This window comes from Chrysochloris asiatica, unplaced genomic scaffold, assembly GCF_000296735.1.
Source record: "Chrysochloris asiatica unplaced genomic scaffold, ChrAsi1.0 scaffold00132, whole genome shotgun sequence".
In the NCBI taxonomy this organism is placed as follows: Eukaryota; Metazoa; Chordata; class Mammalia; order Afrosoricida; family Chrysochloridae; genus Chrysochloris; species Chrysochloris asiatica.
This window is the reverse complement of record NW_006408650.1, coordinates 7,333,199-7,346,788: the sequence shown is the minus strand read 5'-3', so window position 1 is coordinate 7,346,788 and position 13,590 is coordinate 7,333,199. Positions and strand designations below refer to the sequence as shown.

The window sequence follows — 13,590 nt, the reverse complement described above, 5'->3', positions numbered from 1 at the left end:
AAGCGGAATGTGGGACTCTGTTCAGGGAAGCAGCGACACCAGAGATGGAGGCAGAGATGGGGACATGGAGAGCGAGAGCAGCTGAGGACTCTAGACTCATGGAGGGAGAGGGACTGAGTGCTGGCAGCCAGGAGGCAGCCTTGCAGAATGTACCGTTTGGTTATTTAAATTATTATACATTCCCCCCAAAACAAGAGGAAAGAGAAGCAAATACTGTTGAAACGGTGGTGTAACGCCGATGTTCTCCCACGTTAACTACCACTCAGTTCACACACACGTACACAGATAACAAAAATCAAATCAAACAAAGAAGCCACAGTGATGGAACCTCTCAACACACACTGTTAATGCAAACACTTCATGTTTAGCATGTATCCATTAAATACAAATCACAAAACCACCACTTATAGCTGGTTCTTAGCATTAGAGAAATTCAACCCAAGTCAGTGAATTTTCCTCCGATTTTCAAAAATCCAGGTATTTCAAAAAGCCAGTCTAGTTCCTGGCTTTAAAACCACGCAATGCATCAACCCATTCCAAAGTATCCCAAATACTGATATAACTGGAAGATATATTCAAGAATTCTAGTGGTATCTAAACCACATGATTTCAAGTTCTTAGAAAGAGAAGAAAAAACCACACATACAACCTGTTTAAACGACCCTTTAAAAATTCAACTGGGCCCTGGCTAGGGTTAACATTACTTGGGAGCTGCATAAGTACCCTTTCCATTATGTATTACATATTTTATTAGAAACTAGAAAGTCTTCAAGTTCTTAAGATTCTCTTAAGGATGGCTTTCTGACCAGGTCTAAAGCTACACTGATTTATTACCCACACTTAAATAACTGCTTTGCAACCACCACCTCCATCTGTTAAGCTTTTTGTTTCAACAAGAAAAATATCTTGGGTATGTTGTTTGCTATGCTGTGTGCCAAATCATGAAAAACACCCACACTGTAGATAAGCTATTTTGAATTTTAATGATGCGATAACCAACTTAAAGGTATCTCAATAATTAAGGTTCCTGGTTCCACAAAAGAAGCCTGGTGGTACAGTAGGTTAAGTGTTGTGCAGCTAACCAACAGGTGGGTAGTTTGAAACCACCAGCCACTGCACAGGACACAGACGAGGCAGACTGCTTCAGCACAGGTTTAGTCTTGGAAACCCTATGGGGTTGCTATGAATTGGAATGTTATTGTTAGGTCCCATCCCGTCAGTTCTGAATCACAGCAAACTTATGCACAACAGAACGAAACACTCTTCAGTCCTGCAGTAGCCTCACGATTGTTATGTTTGAGCCCACTGTTGCTGCCACTCTGTCAATCCATCTCGTTGGGGGTCTCCCTCTTTTATGATGACTCTCCACGTTATCAAACATGACGTCCTTTTGGAAAACATATCCAAAGTACAAGGGATGAAGTCTCGCCTCTAGGGAACATTCTGGCTGTATTTCTTCCAAGACAGATTTGTTTTTCTGGCGCTTCATGGTGGTGGTTATGTGCTGTGGTGCTGTGGAGTTGGTTCTGACTCATAGCAATCCTGCACAGGGTTTCTGAGACTGTAAATCTTTACAGGAGCAGAAAGCCTCATCTTTCTCTGCAGAAGAGCTGGTAGTTTCAAACAAGCCCGACTCGTAACCATTACGCTACCAGAGTTCCTTGCCTAATGCAATACATATCACTTAATTTCTTTATTGCTATTTTCTTGAATGTTGATGGTGGACGCAAGTAAAATGAAATCTTTTGACAAATTCAATGATGTCCTCCATGTTAATTACTGGTTGGTTCAGTTGTGAGAATTTTTGTTTTCTTTACACTGTAGTATAATTCATACTGAAAGCTATAGTCTGTCTTTGATTTTCATCAGTAAAAACTTCAAGTCCTCTTCGCCTCCAGCAAATAAGGTTGTGTCATTTGTATATCCCAGGTTAATGCTTCTTCTTCCAATCCTGATGCAAAGTTCTTTTTCATACAATTCAGCTTCTCAGACCATTTACTCAGTATACAGACTAAGTAAGAATGGTGAAAGAATACAGCTATACTAGATTCATTTTCTGATTTTAAACCATTCAGCATCCTCTTGTTGTGTTCGAATGCTTGCCTCTTGTTAGGGTACAAGTACAGGTTCCTCAAGAGTAGTTCAGTATTCTGGAATTCATATTCTTTGCAATGTTATCCATAACTTGTTAGGATCCACATAGTTAAATGTCTTTGCATAGTCAATAAAGCACAAGTTAACATCTCTGACAGTCTAAGCTTTTAGCAAAGGGCCATCTGACGTTATTAATGATATTAGTTCTACGTCCTCTTCTGAATTCGACGTGAATTTCTGGCAGTTCCCTGTTGATGTACTGCTACAACCGTTTTTTGAATTATCTTCAGCAAAATTTTACTTGCATGTGATATTAATGATACTGTTGGGTCACCTATCCAAATATGAATCTCTTTGTTGGCATAGACGAGTGAGAGCCTCTAGCACTGCGTCAGTTTGTTGAAACACTTCAATTTGTATTTGTCAGTTCTTGGACTCTCTTATTTTTTGCTAATATCTTCAGTGCAGCACACACTTCTGTAAGTATCATCAATTCTTAATGATACGCTTACCTCTTGAAATGGATAAACACTGACCAATTAGTTATTTTTGGTACAGTGATTCTATATATTCTTTACATCTCTTTTTGATGCTTTCTGCATCATTCAATAGTTTATCCACAGAACCCTTCAGTATAGCAACTTGAGGTTTAAATAACTTCTTCAGTTCTTTCACCCTGAGAAATGCTGAATGAGCATCTTCTTCCCTTTTGATATTTTCACTCCAGATCTTTGCACACTTCATTATAACATTCTAGTTTGTCTTCTCAAGCTCTTTTAATCACTTCTTCCAGTTACATTCAAGAGCAAGCTTTAGTCTTTTCTGACATAGATTTTGGACTTTTCCCCCATCTTTTTTATGGCCTTTTGCTTTCTTCCTATGATGAAATCCTTGATGCCACCCCACAATTCCTCTGGTCTTCAGTCATCAGTGTCTAATATATCATACTTATTTTCTTGAGATGATCTCTAAATTCAGGTGTGATATTTCGGTTCTTGTGAACTTGTTTTAATTTTCTTCAGCTTCAGCCTGTACTTGCATATGAGCAGAGCAACTGATGGTCTGTCCACAGTAGGCTCCTGGATGTATGAATGCTATCCTATCACAGACAGCATTGTACTTCAATATGTTTTGTTGTTAAGTGCTGTAAAGTTGGTTCCGACTTACAGCAATCCTGTATAACAGGGGTGGGGAACTTTTTTCTGCCAAGGGCCATTTGGATATTTTAAACATCACTTGCAGGTCATATAAACTAAAAAATTAGCTTAGTACATTTGGTCAAACATTTAATTGACTCGCCTGTAATGCTATGGCTGAATTGCAGTTGGTTTGGCAGGGCCCGACTAAATGATTTCGTGGGCCTCATACGGCTTGTGGACCACACGTTCCCCACCCCTGCTTTATAGGGTTTCCGAGGAACAGCTGGTGGGTTTGAATTGCTGAACTAGTGGTTCACAGTTCACTTCTGACCTTACACTGCCACATCAGGAGTCAGTCCATATAGCTCCTGAAGTGGTCTTTTTGAAGATTAACATGACATCATTCCTCCTAAATTTTAATTTCTGGCATAGTAAACCATATGATTGATTCAAAATGGCCACTATCTGTCCATTGTAAGTTATTAATGGCTAGGATATCCACCTTTATGCACTTGATTTCATTTTTGATGATTCCCAATTTTCCTAGAGTCATACTTTGTACATTCTATGTTTTGATTATTAATGGATATATGCAGTTGATTCCTTTTTTGAGTTGTGCCCCATCAAAAATTCTTCTGAATGTTTGGTTCCATTCATACCTTACTTGTTTGAGGAGTCGGCTCTTCTCCATTTGCATTCTGAGTGCCTTCCAACCTGAGGGGTTCTCGTTCTGGCACTATATCAGACAATGTTTTGCTGCTATTCATCATGTTATCCGTGGTTGCTAACCTTTCGCAAGTGGCCTGTCTCTCCTTCTTCCCAGTCTGTCTTAGTCTGGGAGCTCTGTTGACACCTGTCCACCACGGGTGATCCTGCTGGTACTTAAAACACAAGTAGCACATAGCTTCCAGCATCAGCAACACATGTCACCATAGTATGACAAACTGACAGAAGAGTAGTGGATGAGTTTGGCCTCATGGAAACCTTAAATTACTTAATTCACAAACACGAGGAGCAGTAGTCCAATTCATCTTGCGAGGTCAGTCTCCTAGAAATCTACAATAGGTCACAAGCCCAGATAAACATGAAAAGCAACTTTACCCAATCAAGCCAGTTGACACTGACTTAGTCTTTAGAGAAAATTGTTAATGAAAATGTCATTTATAACAAAAAAGGCCTGGTTTTCTATATTTATAAAATTGTGTATAATCTTGCAACTATGTTGTCTTATTAAATGGTTTGAAAAAAAAAATCTATTAATCTCTTTAAAGAATATCAAGTCAAATGATACCAAATCAAAGGGGCACCTTACCTCTGAGATGGGCCTCTTTCAGCACAATACAATACCTGCTAGCAAATAGTATTTTAGTTTCCTTTGAAATGCAGGTTTCCAACAGTCTCGCTTGTTTGGGGGGGGGGTGGGTGGGAATCTAAGAGTCCTAAATCCTTGATACACATATTTTTTAAAACATTATTTTCCTTTTAATAATGGATTTATTAGATCCCAAGGGCATCTGTTGGTCAAGTCTACCTATTGACCACTAAAGACACACAGCGGGAGATGCTAGGGTTTGCCCTTTTAAATTTTTTAAAAGGAAAAGAAATGAAGAATGAGAGCAAGGAAGAGTGAAGACAGAAAAACCCCTCAATTCTTACAATTTTCAGGGGTAAAAAATCACTTTGGAAAGGAACAAGTTGTTCCTACTGGAATAATACCTTTGTCCTTAACTGTCACCCCAGCGAGACCTTTTCTGACAGCTGCTGTAAGTGGAGATCGATGTGAAAAGCGGACACTGATGGATCCAGAGACCCTGGCCTACCAAAATGGCCAGGCATTTTGCCTCCAGGCTAAACGTGTTTGATCTCAATCTATTCAGTAACGCCAAATCAGTTCAAATATCACCATTTTGATGTTAAAGGCATCTTAAGTCACCTTCCCTAAGTCCAATTTATCCTTAGGTTGGCATTCTAGTTTTTTTGATTTGGCCATCACCTAATTATCCATCCCTACCTACCAAGGAGCTCTGGTAGTGTTGTTGTTGTTGTTGTCAGGTGCCATCGAGTCGGAACCGACTCATAGCGACTCCATGCACAGCAGAACGAAACAATGTTCGATCCTGGGCCAACCTCACCACCGCTGCCACCCCCGAGTCCATCAATGATGCCACCTGGCCGATCCATCTCGTTGGAGGTCTTCCTCTTTTTCTCTGACCCTCCACCCTACCCAGCATGACATCCTTCTCCAACGATTGTTTCCTCCGGACTACATGTCCAAAGTAGGAGAGACGAAGCTTAGCCATCCTGGCCTCCAAGGAGCACTCTGGATGCACTTCTTCCAAAACAGATCTATTGGTTCTTTTGGCAGTCCATGGCACCCTCAGTATTCTCCTCCAACACCACAACTCAAAGGCATCAATTCTTCTACGATCCTCTTTATTCACTGTCCAGCTTTCGCATCCATATGAGGCTATTGAAAACACAATGGCCTGGGTCAGGCGCACCCTAGTCCTCAAGCTGACATCTCTGCTCTTCAATACTTTAAAAAGTTCCTGTGCAGCAGATTTGCCCAGTGCAATACGTCGTCTGATCTCTTGACTGCTACTTCCGCGAGTGTTGATAGTTGATCCAAGAAGAATGAAGTCCTTGACAACTTCAATCCTTCTCCATTGATAAGAATGTTGTTTATTGGTCCAGTGGTGAGGTTACAAATCGGGCTGCGAACTGCAAGGTCAGCAGTTTGAAACTACCAGCTGTTCCACGGGAGAAAAATGAGGCTTTCTGCTCCTGTAAAGATTTACAGCCTTGGAAACCCTGTACAGGGTCACTATGAGTCGGAACAGACTCCATAGCACATAACCAACCACCCACCCACCCAGCCAGCTTATGCAGGGTCGCTATGGGTTGGAACTGACTTGATGGCACAACAACAACCGCCCAGCACTTCTCTAAGTGAACCCTTCAGTTCGGTCAAGCTTGTCAACTTGCCAGACTCTAAACACTATGTCTTCTCTCATAGGTCCCCCTTCGTTTGGATGCTCCTCTTCTTTGTGTATTCAAATCTTCCAGGCTTCAGATCAGATCTTCCAACCTTTGCCACCTTTCTCTCGGCTTCACTTTTACAGTTGTCTAATGGAGGAACATTACCGATACAGACATAGTCCCTGTGACGGGCCCTCCTCACACTAAACTGCAAGTTCCTTGAAGGCTGGCTTAATGCAGTTCTCATCTGTATTGCCCACAGTGTTTAGAATAGACCGTTTTCTGCATGATAATTTGAGGAACTGACTTGTACATGGGAGCTTTGTTCGAAGTGATACACACAGTCTCAGACCTGGGTTGAGTCTAGGGGACAGGGCAGAGAGCACAACAGTACACCGTGTCATGAGACCTGTTGAAGAGAAGGAAGTGATAATCTCATTAGCAGACCCCTGAGAGAAGACTGAGTGTCCAGGGTACCTTAGAGATGGGCTTGTTCCCTCCAGGAAGGCAAGGCAAAATGAAGGAAGTAATAGGATTAGGCAAGCAGTCTTCTGCAATGTAAGCACCAATGCTGAAACACCATCATGCAAGTTTACTCAAAGGGGGAATGCACCCAAATTTCCCCACAAGATCACTGACCTCTTTCTTCCACGGAAAAGACATGAGGATGGGTGCACAGGAAAACGTCAGAAGAAGGTGATGCCTCCAAAAGACCAGGGAAAGAGTAGGGATAGCCCTATCTTGATACATGTGTCCATACAAGTCTCTCTTGGCATGGTGGCACTTTGTGGAATAGTACAGTACCTGGTTCAGTCTGGATTGCAGGATGTTAATTTTATAGCTTTAACTTTTCTAACAAAAGTTTTACAATAAACAGTAATGAAGTACCATGGTTTTGATTCTTTCATTGAATGGCAGCTACGCTGATGTAGAAAGAAAAATGATTACACACAAGAAAACATATGACTTCCTTTATAATGTTCGTTGTGTGTTAAAAGATGAACAATTGAAGAAGACTGGCCAAATTCTAGGAGAATTTTCTCTCAGAGCTTTGTTAGTTCTCAAACACAGTGAAGCAGGCACGTTCATCAACCTCCGCAGGCTCAGCGGGCACTAAGAGACGCGGCTCCTTATTTTACTAACTGAAAGGTAGTTCATGCTCAGTGACATTACTTCAGACAAATCCACAGGTAATGAAACCTAAATGCAAGGGCAGGACTCCAAATAAACCCTTTCTACCAAAGAGTTTCCATTCAAAATAACTGTCTTTGTGCTTTGTGACTCAGGAACATCTGTTTGGTAGAGTTGATAGTCCAATCGAACTGTGAATGCTGCCAGAATTTCAACTGAGCAGAGAGGTGAGGGCCTGGGGGAGAGGGGTGTGGGGGAGTTTGCCCTGTACATTTGAGAAGTTACAGGCTGGCCTGTACTGGGCAAGTAACGTGCAATGAGCTGAGTGCCAAGCCTGAGCTAGGTGGGCTGAGACGACACTCTTCCCAGGGAATTTCAACAGCAAAGAAACCGCATCCCTTGCCCTCAAACGGCCTTCGACTGACGGGGATCCCGTGTGTTTTAGGGTAGAAGTGCACTCTGTAGGGTTTTCAAAGGCTGTGTACTTAGGAAACTAGACCACCAGGCCTTGTCTTCCAAACTTCTGACAACAAAACCAAACCACTGCCATCAAGTTGGTGACTCACAGTGACCCTATTAGGGTTTGTTTCCAACACTCTATAAATCTTTATGGGAGAAGACACCCTTCACTTTTTCCTGAGGAGGTGGTGGGTTTGAACTGCAGGCCTTGTGGTTAGCAGTTCAATGCTTGTCCCACAGCACCACCTTTGAGGGGACTATTGCTGTCAAGTGCCATCAAGTCAGTTCTGACTCACAGTGATCCTGTATAGGGTTTCCCAGGAATGGCTGGTGAGCCTAAACTGCCGACCTTGCAGTCCGGTGCATTCAACTGTGCACAGCACTATACCAGTGTTAAACACCAAAAGGGGAGGCCTAACTTCTAACTTCCTAAACAAGTTGAGAACTAGGCTGTATTCCTTGTTTGAGTCTTCAGCTTTGCTTAGCTGTTCCGTCCTAGACTAACTATATCAAGTATGTGGTGGGATGGCTTTCTTGACCACGATGGGCTGCCATCAGCTCAAAGATTAAGCTACCTCTACTAATGGACCCTATACAGGTTGCTTTGAATCAGATCCAACTTGAGGGCACGTAACAACACTAGTGGTAAGGAATGGCGATGTAAGATGAGCGCTGGACTGCTAATCACAGGCTAGCGGTTCAAACCCACCAGCTGCTTCTTGGAAACCCTTTACAGGATTGCTACGAGTGAGACCTATCTCATTGGCATGGTGTGGTGCTGTGGGTTAATGCGCTGGACCGCAAACTTATTCAATGGCACTCAACAAGAACAATGGCAAAGGTCAGAACTTTCCAACTGAAATACTTAGAATAATCTTAAACTGTAGCTAATTCTTCACTTCAACAACATATGTTTAGCTACTGTCTTTTTCATCTTGTGTTTACTGCAGAAGGCTTTCAACCTTAGGAAACAGCTATATACTCTGCTCCTCAAAAACCAAAAAAAATTTTAACAAAAACAACCCACATAAAGTCACCCAGCTGGGTAGGGTAACAGCTGCTACACATACATTTCTGAGGGTGATATTAAACCTGGTCACAGTCCCACCCTGTCACACTTACTCACTTCCCATTGCTTCAACACAAGAGGAAAACAGGCCTTCCCAACCAACTTCCCCCACTCCAAAATAAATGACAACAGATAAAAGAGTTTATTAGATTGCATTTAAAATCTGAATACAGAGACCTCACTGATTCAAGATGAGTCAGATTACAACCGAAAGAAAACGGTAACATCTGTCAAGTTGACTAATCACTGACAAGGACATAAGGGTCATCCATGACTGAAAAACCCAACGCTGTGTGTACGCAAGTGTGTGTGCCTGTACTTTACCTTAAACCTAGAATGCTGGCTTCTGAACTAAAACACTAGTTTAAAATGTATATTCCACTTTTGCAGCAGTTAAATTAGCTTCAAATAAAGGCAAGCTTGGAATAGCAGGATGGAGAAAGAGGGGTTGGGAAAACGTAAGACTTCACCCTCTACAGGCAATCATAGCACTAAATACAGTCAAAGCGTGATGAAGGGTGTGAGGCTCTGTTCAGGATAAGGTAGCGAAAACCAGAGGAACCCAGAGAGGCTCTTTTGGTGAGTGACATTTGAGGGGAGACCGGAAGATCTTCTGTGGGTGATCTGTGCAGACTAAGGAAGAATAATCAGAAGTCACAACACCGCACACATGGCTCTGGCTGCTCTGTGGGATCGAACGAAAGCAAAGTCCAGTCAGGAGCCACTGAGTAGCCCAAATGAAAGATGAAGGGCAGGCTGGAGTTTTGAGTTTACCTAGAAGCACCTCAAAAAAAGGCCTGGTGACCTATTTTTGAAAAGTGAGTCACTGACAATCCTATGGAGCACAGTTCTATCCTGACCCACACGGAGAGGCTGTGAAATGAAGCCTACTGTGGGATTGTGTGTGTGTTTAAAGCTGAATTCTGGTTACCAGTTGTTTTCGAGGTGATTCTGACCCGTGGTGACCCCAAGAGAGGGCTGGGGAGCAAGGAGATAGCTTATTCGTCAGGCATTAGGTAGTTCTCCTATAGTAGCATAACATCACCAGCATGAGCCAAAGAGACCACAGTTAGCTGGCTGTGGCCACAGTGAATACAATGACGACTTGTCGTCTACCTAACTGTCTGACAGCTCCATGGATGGAGGACCATGAACGATTAAACAGCAAAGCCTCCCTCTTTTGACGACTTATCATGCCTGCCAACCTATTCTTTGAGTTTTTGCTGCTTTATATTCTTGATTTATCCCACAGCTGGGACATTTTCTAGTTCTTCCAGGTATGGACTGAAGTTTTTACATTAACCTAGCTAGCTGGGAACGTGTGCTATGAATTCCATATTCTAACTAACACGCAGCAGTTTCCCTATCCCATTTATTAACTCATTCCCTCATTATTTGTGTACTAGTATTGTGTTATAGCTCATAAGCAATTCTGAGGGCAGGGACCATGTCATGTCTTTTTTTTTTTACTTTCTATTACAACTCCCTAACACAATGTTTTCTATGTGGCAGACTCTTAGCCATTAACTAAGCTACAGTTTGAAGAGGACAACAGCTGTTGAGTCATTATGGTAGATTTGCCAATCTTGTAATGGCCAAATACGGAGCCCAGATTTTCCTCTCTTCACCCCCTTTTCCTCCACTTCCCATAGCCACTTTAATAGTAAACATAACAGAATTGTTTGACTGCTTATGAACTGCAGACCTCACAATTATTGGCTCTCAATGTGAAAGATTACTGAGAAATTGAAGATGCTTGGAATCAATTAGTCCAATGAACTAATGGAACACGTGAACATCAGTCTCCATGACTCTGAGACCAGAAGAACTAGATGGTGCCCAGTTACCACTACCAACTGCTCTGAAAGGGATCCCATTAGAGGGTCCCAGAAAGAGTGGGAGAAAATGTGGAACAAAACTCTAAATTATGACAACACTAAGGAGCTCTGGTATGAATCAGGTTGCGAACAGCAAGGTTAGCAGTTTTAAGCTACCAGCTGCTCCGCTGGAGAAAGATGAGGCTTTCTGCTCCCGTAAAGATGCACAGCCTCAGAAACCCTGCACAGGTTCACTATGAGTCGGAACCGACTCCACGGCACAGAACCAACCACCACCACTAACCAGTAAGGTATGCTCACCATGGAAGGGTCAGTCATTCAAAGTCAAAGGCGCAGCATTTACTAAGGACAAAGATGGGAAGGAGGGTGGAATGGAAATAGGAACTCCAGAGAGGAAATGGGATCACTGTTGTTGCATGGAGGGGATTCACAATCACTGTATGCTTTGTTGCATGTAAAACTGAGAATCTTGTCTGTAAACTGTTACTCAATTCACAACAGAGTTTAAAAAAAAAATTTAAAAAAAGTCAACCTCATGTACAGTATTCTCCTAAATTGTTGGTAGAATCTGGATACTTCTAGCATTGTCTGGCCCATCACAAATGTCATTTTCTATAAGGAAATGTCCCTTTAATTTGTTCCCAAGGACACATGCAACTAATTTGGAAATAATTTCAGTCAGCCTCCTGATAAGGAACACATTTTAAAACGCATATACACAAAAACAAAAGCTGTGATTGAGTTAAAGGGTGCTTAAGGGTTGAAGAATTTCTCTTTAGGATGATTCTGGCTATTGTGAGGCTACATGAAGAGGCGAATGGTATGGCAAACAGGAGAATGACTTGGTTATGACACTGTGTGGTAAACCAGAGAAGAGGAGACATAAATTTGGACGAGGATAGGGATATTTTAAGGAGGCCCTGGTAGTGTATTATGAGCTGGACTGCTGACCACAAGGTCAGTAGTTTGAATCTACCAGTTTCTCTGCAAGAGAAAGATTAGGCTTTCTGCTCCTGTAAACATTTTTGGCCTTGGAAACCCTATACAGGGTCACTAGGAGTCAGAACTGATGTGGTGGCACACAACCCCAACACCAGGGCTATTTTGACAGTTTTTTAAAGTCGCTAAAACAAACGTCAAAAATCCCACGTGTGTTATTTTCTTAAATGTCTGCAGGATTAGGGAACACAAGATATTCAATTTCATGTTGCATCACAGGCTTTTCAAGGTGAAATAATTTTTTAAAATTAGAGGAGGTTTTGTGATTCTCTACCATAAACCAACAGAAAGAGAAAGAAATGAACAAAAGGGGTCAGTCCTCCATGACAAAGAGCGAACCCGTTCTGAGGGGCACATGGGTGATGCTTTCATGACTGTACAATTAGAAATCATCACCTAAACAGACACGACTTGTTTTCATATAACCAATTCAAACAGACAAGGTGCAGAAAAACACTGAGTTTCTCAAATTCCATTTTAACTAGTAGGAGAGGGCTTCCAAAAGTTCATAGGAGTAAAATTCCAGTATCTTTTAACTTAATTTTTTTCACGAACTTTTTGGAAGCCCTTCATATACCCTAGGAATCCTGGTGTGGTATTGCAGAATAAGCACTAGGCCGGAAGGTTGATTCCAGAGCTCCTTGGAAACCCTATATAGGGTCGCTAACAACATCCACCCTGACACATGGGTGTGCTGACTTACAACTTATACTGTACTTCCAGAAAGGGCATTAGGAGGCTTCCGTGACCCCAACTCAGAAGCCTTTCAGGAGGCAAATGAGCACTGCAGTTCAGGCTATTAACTTCTTCGTAAAGCCCCTCTCCTGGGAGTAAAGACAAATATAACCATGGTTAACAGACAGTTTAAATGAACTATCCTCCTCCCTTCACTGCTAGGATGCAGACTCTCTAGTAATTAGCTGGCTGCATGGCCTCCTTCAGGCAGCTGCACAGCTGCGAGGGAGCAGGTTCACTGGGAGGGCTGGGGGCAGCACAACCACCATGCTGGATGTATCATCACAAGGAGACAAGCCCAGCCTTGCTCGGCTGTTTTCTGTGTCTAAGCACCTACTCACTGTTCTGTGTGGGAAATCAGCACTTTCATCCCACAGAACATCACAACTTGCAGAGAGAGGGACGGAGAAGGCTAAATAATAGGCTGTATTAACACGAACAATGGGCTTGCCAGACTCTCAATTCCAGCCGACAAGAACAACTTCCTTATTTCAAGTTGCAGCTAAAATGAGACCCTTGTGTACCACTCACTGCAGGATTCTGGGTTGGTCACAGTTCTCAACTCGCAACAGTCATGTTACTTAGAAATGGAAAGGACAGCCAGGCATACAGGGTTCGCTCCCTGAGCCGTAATAACCAGTGGTTTCCCTAATCTCAAAACTGAGCAGATATATAACGATCACTAAGATACGATTATCGCTTGCAGGGACAGCCGAATGGGACCGTTAGGTCTTCAGAGCCCCTTAAATAAAACACCCAGCACCACTGTGTCGATTTTGATTCATAGTGACCCCTATGGGACACAGCAGAACAGCTCCCATTGGCTTTCGGAGACTGTAAATTGTTACGCAAGTAAATGGCTTCACCGTTCTCCTGTACAGCAGCTGGTGGGTTTGAACTGCTGACCTTTGCTCAGCGGACCAACACTTAACTCACTATGATACTAGGGCTCCTAAGACTTTGATAGTTTCCCTCCATCCAGTAAAAGGGTTCTAATGGCAGGAACACCTATATGTAAACAGATGTCTAATGATCATGGTCATCAATTCTGAGCTGACTGGAACACAAACGTCATTTCCTCCTGATGAATTTTCATCCAGCTCACAGAATGCACCGCTGAGAGAAAAAGTCAGGCTGCTTAAAAAAA

General features: G+C 42.5%; 1 protein-coding gene and 1 pseudogene across 2 annotated transcripts in view; both read right to left on the bottom strand.

Annotated features, from left to right (window-relative positions):
• GRB2 (growth factor receptor-bound protein 2) overlaps window positions 1–13,590 on the bottom strand; it is a 91,784-nt gene that overhangs the window by 18,698 nt on the left and 59,496 nt on the right. The gene's annotated exons all lie outside the window — the stretch shown is intronic.
• LOC102820432 overlaps window positions 12,647–13,590 on the bottom strand; it is a 2,334-nt pseudogene continuing 1,390 nt past the window's right edge.